The sequence below is a fragment of the Macrotis lagotis genome, chromosome 5 (genome assembly GCF_037893015.1).
Source record: "Macrotis lagotis isolate mMagLag1 chromosome 5, bilby.v1.9.chrom.fasta, whole genome shotgun sequence".
NCBI lineage: Eukaryota > Metazoa > Chordata > Mammalia > Peramelemorphia > Peramelidae > Macrotis > Macrotis lagotis.
This window is the reverse complement of record NC_133662.1, coordinates 116,359,742-116,369,055: the sequence shown is the minus strand read 5'-3', so window position 1 is coordinate 116,369,055 and position 9,314 is coordinate 116,359,742.

Sequence of the window (9,314 nt, the reverse complement as noted above, 5' to 3'; positions counted from 1 at the left end):
TTGCTTTCTTTAGCTCCTCTTGTTTGCAGAAAGGAAATATTGTATTTACTCGGCACTTCAGCTTTCTCAGAACTCCCTTCCTACTGATTTCAGGAATAGGTCTCATGTGGAAGTTAACTATTTCCGTCAAACCCAGAGCACATGTTCATAGAGACAAGAAAGCAACTAAAACAACAAAGCTATTTGGGAGGTAAACACCGTCTGGGGCTGAGATTTCATTTCCTCAGGGCGTAAGGGTTTTGGCTGGTTATTTCTTCTTATCTGCTTAGAGGGGCACTGAATAATTCAGACCAGCCTATGCAATAAATAAGAGAAAATATTCTGAATGAAATCTAGTTAATGGGAAGACCATCTGTATGAATTTATAAAGCTCCATTAATCTGAAAAGCAAAGATAAGCATCAGAATTCATCAGAAATTATGGCAGATGTGATTGAACAATTGGTCCTTTGCCTACCACTCTTGAAGAAATTCTAGATGTCTAGTGGAACACCAGTCACTATAGGGATGTAAGATATGCTTTCATTCATACTATGGCAGCCATTAGGTTAAAATTGCAAGATCAGTATAAAACTAGAAGAATGAATATTGAATATCATTTTTATCAGATATTTAGACTTAAATACATATCAAATGAAGTGTTCTGAAAAAAGGTAGGATTTTGGATATCAGAGACAAAATTAGGATTTTTTCTTTTTCCCCATTGGGACAAAACAAGTTGGAGATGCAGGATGTATAGTATAGTCAACCATAGAGGATAAAAGATGGCACTTCTCTATCCTCAGTCTTTGTTCAGTTGCATTGGACTTTTTGTAACTTCATTATGGGCTTTCTTGGCAAAGATACTGGAGTGGTTTGCTATTTCCTTCTTTGGTGGATTAAGGTAAACAGAGTTTACGTGACTTGCCCAGGATCACACAGTTAGTAAATGTCTGACTCCGGGACTAACTCTGTATCACTAGCTGTCCTCGTCCTCTACCAGATGGGAACTCTACTCCATTTCCTCTCTCCTGGGGACTTCCTTCCTTCCTAATCCCCCTCCTAATCTCCTTTGGACTCAAAGGTATAAAATGAATCAAAAAAGGAAATTCTTTCCCTGAGTTGACACTGAAGACAAAGTGTCTACTTCCCTGCCCTGGTTATACCTCAGGTGGCAAACTTCTAAATGAAGGAAATGAGAAGGTTCAGTGATTTAGTTTTGTGGTCCCAACAGTCAGAGAGGCATATGGTATGTTTTGGGAGAAAAGTAGGAAATAGAAATGGAACAGTTAAATGAATAGCAATAGTGAAGCAAATGGAGTCAAAAGGATCAGAGGAAACAGACTAGGGGAAGGAATGCATAAAGGTTGGGTGGCAGTTTATACTACCTTTCTGGACATTTAATTCAAATTGAATAAGAGGAATCAATCAACATCACTTTGGAAAGCCAACTCAAATCTGGAAGGTTGGAATGGGAGAAGGATGTGTCAAGCCACACAATAAACTACATGAGGTTATTTCATGAGCAAATTTGCTGTGCACAAATATACAGACTAAGCAGACAAGAGGCTAGCTTTATCTACCTGGAATTGATTGTAGCATCTGTCAGGGGACCCCACAGTTCTAGCACAGGTGTCAGATGGAGCACATGCCAGAAGTTTCCCTCTGGGTTGCTCCCAAATGATTTGTGAGACTGGCTGCTAGCACTCAAAACTATTTTCCTTCTGGCTCATCACACCTAAAGACACATGCAATGTTAGAGCTGAAAAGTTCCCTTAAAAAGTCTTTTTCTCTGCCCAACCTGATCTCAAAGTTGAAGACATCAAGGTTCCATGAAGAATGTGACTTGGATAGGGTCACATACATTTTGATAATTGCAGAACTAGGATAGTCAATGAGGTGTCCTGGTTTCCAAATAAGTAATCTTTTCAATGTGCTACACTGTCTCTGAACCAAAACACTATAAAGTACTGGCTATTGTTGCATATCTGTGTATTTGGGTAGAGTTCACTACATTAATAAATAAGAAGCACTTTGGTGAGGGGAAAGTGTTTGGAATTAGAGGGCCAAGCTCTGAATCTCTGGCTCTGCTTCTTACCACCTGTGTGACCATAGGCAATCTACTTCCCCATGCTGGGCTTTAGTTTTCTCATCCATAAATGATGGAATTGGACTAGATGATCCCTCAGGTCCTTTTTAGTTCTAAAAATGTGATCACATGGTTTATGTATGTGGGTCTGTATTGCAGAATTCATATCAGAATCTATTTTTTCTTTGGGGCTGAATCTAATCTAACCATGAAATGAATAATGAAGTTTAGAAATGTATTTATTAAACATTTACTATGCAAAGCACTGTGCTAATTTCTAGATATAAATATAAACTCAAGACATTCCCTTTTCTAAAGGAGTTCTCAAACTAATACGTTGATACTACTCAGAAAAGAAGTTTCAATTGTCAGATGAAAAGACCCAATGTTCCTAAGTTACAGAAGATTGCCCATTGATAAAAGCACATCCATTTGTGACATTAAAGTATTTGACAATGCAAAGGCCTTTGATGTTGAGAACATTATTTATGGGATCTTCACTAGTTATGGATGACCAGGTGTCAATCTACTTTCTGTGCATCTTAGGGCATCTCCTCCTTGATGTCATGATCTTCTTCAAGAATGAAGGACTAACATCAGCATCAACGTTTCTCTTAGCTACCAGGGGAAGTTTTAAGGATCAAAGTTAAACCAAGGAATATATGCCATACTTGCTTGGTAACAGATCATTTCAGCTGTTTAAATGACAAATGTTACATTTAATTCTCACAACAACCCAGTGAAAGGGGGTACTATTATTATCTTCATTTTACATTTAGGGGAAATGAAACTTAAAGAAATTGAATGACTTTCCCAGAGGTTACATAGCCAGAAATGTCTGAGACAGGTTTTGAACTCAAATCTTTCTGATTCCAGTTTCAAACATGCTACTTTAGCCACATTATTATCCTGGTATCCCAGTCCTCCCCTAATCTGGTAGCATCTTTATCATTGGAGACTTTACTAATTGAGATTCCTAGGTATTATTCATTACCTAGGGAAGGCCTTGCCTTGGGATAATCCATGGGAGAATGAAGTGAGAAATTTAGCCACTATCAGCAGAAATATTATTTGGTTGATAAAACCTGGGAATTAACCAATGAGAATCAACATCAGAGGAGAGGGAAATGGTAGAAATTAACAAATTATAAAACCAGAATCAAATATAACTCCTGGGAACCATAAGATAAAAAGTCAACTTGGCCCAGAAACAATTATAACAATGGCAGCACCATCTAAGTCATCCTCATCATCGTTTACATCATCATCATCATCATCACCATCATCTACATTATTATCATCAAGGATGATGGCAACAACACAACAGAAACAATAACAGGCAGTCAACAACCAATTGCAAACAGATCACGAAGAGCTTCTTCACTAAAAATACAGAATAGCCTGCTAGGTTAATGGAGAAGGTCCCATTCAGCTTCATCAGATGCTAGCTTTGGATTCTAAAACTCCAGAGAAAAGAAAGTAAATGCCTGGTAAGTCTTGAGTATTTGCTAAGCTGGCCATAGATGCTTGATTTTCTCTTGGAAGTAGAGAGAGCTCCACCATCCTGGAAAAGCAGAAACAACCCCAAATGAAGATCATGCCTGCAGATAGGAGTTAAGATAAATTCCTTTTCCTTAATGGTTAGAGGGAGGAGAATGTATCAAGGATGTGTTAAGACCAGTAAAGCTGTCTCTCAATGCTATGGATTCTTTCTGTAATTAAGGACATTTGAATTAAAGATGAACATTTTCTGATATCTAAATTTTTTATAACTATATTTCTTACAAGTATATTGAGAGGTCCTAGGTTCCAAAGTCAAATTTTGTAGGTAGTTAAAAATTCTTGTTCAACAAATGACTCCCAGGCATGGTCTGAATTGTACATCTGAACTGGGTGTAAGGCCATGGGCTTAGAGAAGCTATTAGCTCTCTAGGCAGTGAGACATTCAGATTCCTTTTGTGTTTAGGTTGGATCAGGTGGTCACTGAAATAATTTCTGAGCAAAATCTGGGTTCTATGATTCTGAGATCAGTGGCTGAAGGTCTTGGGGTTTTGGGAGTAAAGCATAAAGCAGCATAAAGAAATTGTAAAAGGTATCCTGGAAGGAACTCTCGTCTTGGAGTCAAAGCAAAGCTTTGGGTCCCAACCTCTACAATTACTAGATATGTTTAACAATTGGCCAATTATGCCCTCTGTTTTCTGTCTATCTTTATTCATTCAACATATTTGTGAATCCATTATTTCTTTTTGTCTTAATCTTTGTGAGTTATTCCAGTTCTCTTTTCTTCCTTTGTGTAATTTCATTAATTTCTATTTTTTTACATTGATTATACTTTATGGGATTATTTTTGTTAGCTTATAAGGAGATCTTATTTGTCTACTTGTTACAGGCTAGTGTTTTTGACTTATACCAAATTACCACCATTGCAGGTATGTTTTGTTGTTTCCCTTTCATCCCCCATTCAATATTACAAATATTTTCTTTCTTCTTCAGAATTGATCATGATCATACAATCAACTATTTCATATAGCCAACCAAGAAATGCACAAGAAAAAAAAGTGTGAAAGATGTTATCAGATCATGTACAACTGGAAAGGAGCAAGGGATAACAACTGAAGAGATTGTGCATTCCATTTGTAGTCACACCATGTCAAAAGTACTCAAGGAACAGCAGGAGTGTGCTGGGAAATGTCTAACAACTGACTCTCAAAAAAAAGTGATGCAACTTTTTTTTATCTGTATCATTAATTTTCTCTATCACTTTGTTAAGTTTAAATGATCAACAAAATAAGAAATCAAGACTTGATTTGCAGTGTTTACTGATTTTCAGGGTGAAGTTCACATATCACTCAGATTTCTTCCCCCATAATTTCCTTCATTATGTCTCATGTGAAGAGGAAGTCCTTCTCTTTTCCAAGATAAACCCTCCTATGAGCAGAAATGATTGAATGACACTTTCTTTTCTAGCAGATTTGCCTCCTCTCTACTTCCCACTCTCACAAATATTCAGTCTTTTGTTGTCTGCTGGCTAATTTTCTTACATGATCTGCCTATTTCCCACAGTCCTTCCAAAGACTTTCATTTTCCTAATTTATCATCTTTGCTGATCCATTGGGTGTGAAGTAGAACCTTAAGATTGTCTGAATTTACATTTCAATCAGCGGTTTGAGTGTGCTCCAGGATATCCCTACTTATAAATGAGAAGTGGTCTACAAAACATTGACACAACTTTGTATAAACCAAAAAAAAAAAGGTAATGTAATGAGGCTGAGGAATAACGGAAAGCCGAGAACCATGGTACTCACAAGATATTAAAAGAACAAGAGGAAGCCTACCAACATGATAGAGGAAATTCTTTATGGAGGATTTGTGATATGGACAATGTTCTCATAGAAGGAGAATGTATGAAGGAGTTGTGATATACTTTGATGGAGGGAGGAGTCACAGATGGATCCATCAAAATACTGAAGCATTACTATTATAATTTTCATTATTATTAAGGAATCTTGACATATTGAGACAATGTGGAATTAAGATATATAACTGGATTAATTCAATTTAATTGAGCAAACTTTTAGATACATGCAATATGCAGGGAAGAGTGGTAGAAGGAAGTGAAATTAATTTGCAGGTGGAGAGACCTGGCAATAGTTATAAGAGTGGAGCCAATGAAAATTCCATGCATAAAATTGAATTTGAGCCGCAGTGATTTGGCCTGTAAAAGTGTTGCTTGGCCTTCTAGTTCCACATCAGTCCACTGAACTGGACAAATTCCTTTCCCTCCAATGTCCCAATAGCCTCTCCTTCTGATTTGAAAAAAGAACACAAATCACCTTTTCTTCTTATCCTGGTCATTACTGCTGAAACAATTCAGTATAAATTCATCAATCAATTTGAACACATCCTTTACCAATAATGCTCACAAAGGTCTGTCATATCTGAATATATGGACTTTGTAAGTTGTTATTGCCATATATATATATATATATATGTGTGTGTGTGTGTGTGTGTGTGTGTGTCTATGTATTCAGATATGTGCATATTTATATGTAAATATTTTAAATGTTAGTAGTTAAAACTTCACCGACTTTCAGAAAATTTCTATTTTTTGAGAGAGAATATGTATATATTTAGTTTTTTTCCCCACACCTAAATTTGAAGGATTTCTATTTTTGTAGGGCCTGTCAGAACTTGTGTTCCACTGGAATAGATTTTGAGAACTCTGGGTCATCCCTGAGTCATGATGAGGCATCTGGATAGGCCTGCAGGCTTGCAATCATTAATTAAACAAACAGTTATTGGTAGACTATTACTTGCATGGGCTAATTAATGTTAAGTATTCTGAAGGATGCACAGTCAACTGATTTAAAAAAAAACAAAGCAATAACCATTTATTAAGCCCTTACTACACATCAATCTGTGTAAATAAGCAATGGGAATAGAGAGAAAACAGAACCTTCCCTCAAAGAGCTCACAATCTATTAGGCACAGAGTTTGTTTTGTAGAATTGATGAAATGTTCAACAAGAACTATAATTATCAGCTTTATTTAGATCCCTCCACAAACCTAATTTGTTTGAAGAATAAACCAAAAGAGAAAAGAAAGACTAGTCAGCATAGATTATACTTCTTTTTAGGACTTGCCCTAATTTCCTTTAGGCACAAGTTACACAGGAAACCATTTATTTCACAACTGATCAAGATTAGTATCTTCAGGTGGTAGCTTTCCTGATCTTTCCTCTTCCAATAGACATTTCAGGGTAATGCAGAGAAAAGTTCCCTGTATCTGGAGAAAGATGGATCACAATTCAAATGTTGTCATTGAGAGTTTATTTATGACTTTAGAAAAAGCACTGAAATGCATTAAGCCTCAGTTTCCTTATCTATAAAATAAGAAGGCTGAATTAGAGACCCCTGTAAGTCTTGTTAGCACAATGATCCAATGACTTCATATAATCTACTGGTGTTTATTAAGATATACTGAATTTTGATTTCAAAGGATGAAGAGGAGTCAGAGTAGAGTGAGGCAACCTAAAATTCCTTAGTAGTTACAGTGAATAGAGAACTTGATGTGGAGTCCTGAAGTCTCGAGTTCAAATTCAGCCCCTTATTCTTACTATCTGTGTGGCACTAGGCAAGTCACTTAACCTATCATCAGTTTCCTTGAAAATGAGGACAATAATAGCACTTTCCCCTCAGAGCTGGTGTGAGGTTCAAATGAGATACTATTAAAAACTGTCACACTATCTGGTACATAGTAGGCACTTAATACATACCTACCTATCCCCCCTTAATACCTCCCAGAAAGAATGACAGTGAAGCAAAACATAGAAAATATAACTGAGGCTAGGGGAAGTTTTAATCTGAGAAAGCAAAGAACAGATTAGAACTACTATTGTCTCTATGGCTCCAACTGTGAAAACAGTTTATATCTTTTGAGCTGAGGCATCTGGCATCTTTAGAAAGGAATTATAGCCTATTTTGTTTATGTTTTTGTTTGGGAAAGTATTTGACCAGGTACCATGATTCAGTTTTAATCTGATTTTATCTTCCATGGTGTTTGGCTAGGTTAATTGAAGCTTTGAGGAGGTGTCTAGCATAGAAGCTTTTGTTGGGGAAAAAAACACTTTGCATTTTTATGGGGAAGAATTTTCCTAATGTACATACCCCTTCTGCTTTGGAGCATATATCCACGACTCTCTTGAGACTAATTGCTTTGCAAAAGAATACTTTGTCTCATCTTAATATTACTTGATTGAGTGTAGTATCTAAAACTTTGATTTTTATATGGATGATTTTTATCTATGTAGCTCTGGGTATTGAAAAGAGCTGATAAAAACTGAAATAAAAGTGTATTAAAATGAGATAAACAAATGTGCACTTGATTATAAAGTAGGTGCCAAATATTAATTTCCTGTCTTTTACAATAAAAATCTTATCCCTAAAACTTATCCCTAAAAATTAAGTTACCAGCTACAAATCCTAGCATGGTGCTGAAATTACAACATTATGTTAAGAACAATAAAACTTTCTTTAGGAAATTCAGTTAAAATAGATCAAACTTGAGTTATTTCTATACTATGAAAAAATGGTTTGCTAAAAGTATTCCAGTTGCCAACCATAGAAGCTCTTAGTCATCTGAGCAACGTCCCACTCCCACTTGACCATTTCTCAAATCAGGATAATCTATACCATTTAATTTCTATTTCTATTCTATTCTATTTCTATTCTAATTTCATCCTTAATGATGAACTCTCTCGATCAAGAATTCTTAACTTGGGGTCTAGTGACCTTGCTTTTAAAAATTATTTTGAAAATTGCATTTCAACATAAATGGCTTCCTTTGGATTCTTATAGACTTTTTATACATTTAAAAATACTATTCTGATAATGGGTCCATAAGTTATAAAACATTTCATGAAACATTAAGAACACTCGATTTCAAGAGGGTCATAAATAAAATCTCCCAACATATAATTCTGGTGCACAAAAACATGACAATTAAGTTGTCCTAAATCCAAAGAACAGAGAAATTTCTTCTAGAAGGGAAAATTATCCAGGTACTTCACTTTTTAGATATTGTTATGCTGAGACTCTTTAACCAAATGCCATTGATAATTACAATAAAGGCTTCTTCTTCAGTCATGTCCAATTCTTCCTGACTCCATTTGGAATTTTCTTGGTATGTCATTTCCTTCTCCAAATCAAAGCTGGAGTTGAGGAAACCTAGACCAACAGTTTAAGTGACCTGCTTATGATCACACTAAGTAGGGTTCTGAGGCCAGATTTGAACTTTGAAAGGTAAGTCTTCCTGATTCCAGGTCTGCTGCTCTATCCACTGTACACCTAGCTGCCTAAGGAAGGACACTTAGCAATCTATTTAGGGAAAAGAAATTGGGAGGAAAAATTCATATGATCTAGATGATGATATGAATTTATTTGAATGGACAATTCATTGAGTTAATCCATAAAAATTCATTATGTCGAAACACTAGAAGTAGGTTAGCAGTTTGGATTGCTTTTTGGGTTGATTTTCAGTCCATCCATTGGTAAGCATTTATTAAGTGCTAAGACAAAAATGAATTAGTCTGCCCTTAAGGAATTTCCATTCTATAGGGGAGAGTACATGAATAAGTGTACTCAAGAAACTTTCATTCCATTGGAGAAAAACAATACAATCACATATAAATTGTATAACAAATACAAAGTAAATGTAGGATAATTTGGGGAGGGGCAGGCACCAACTGA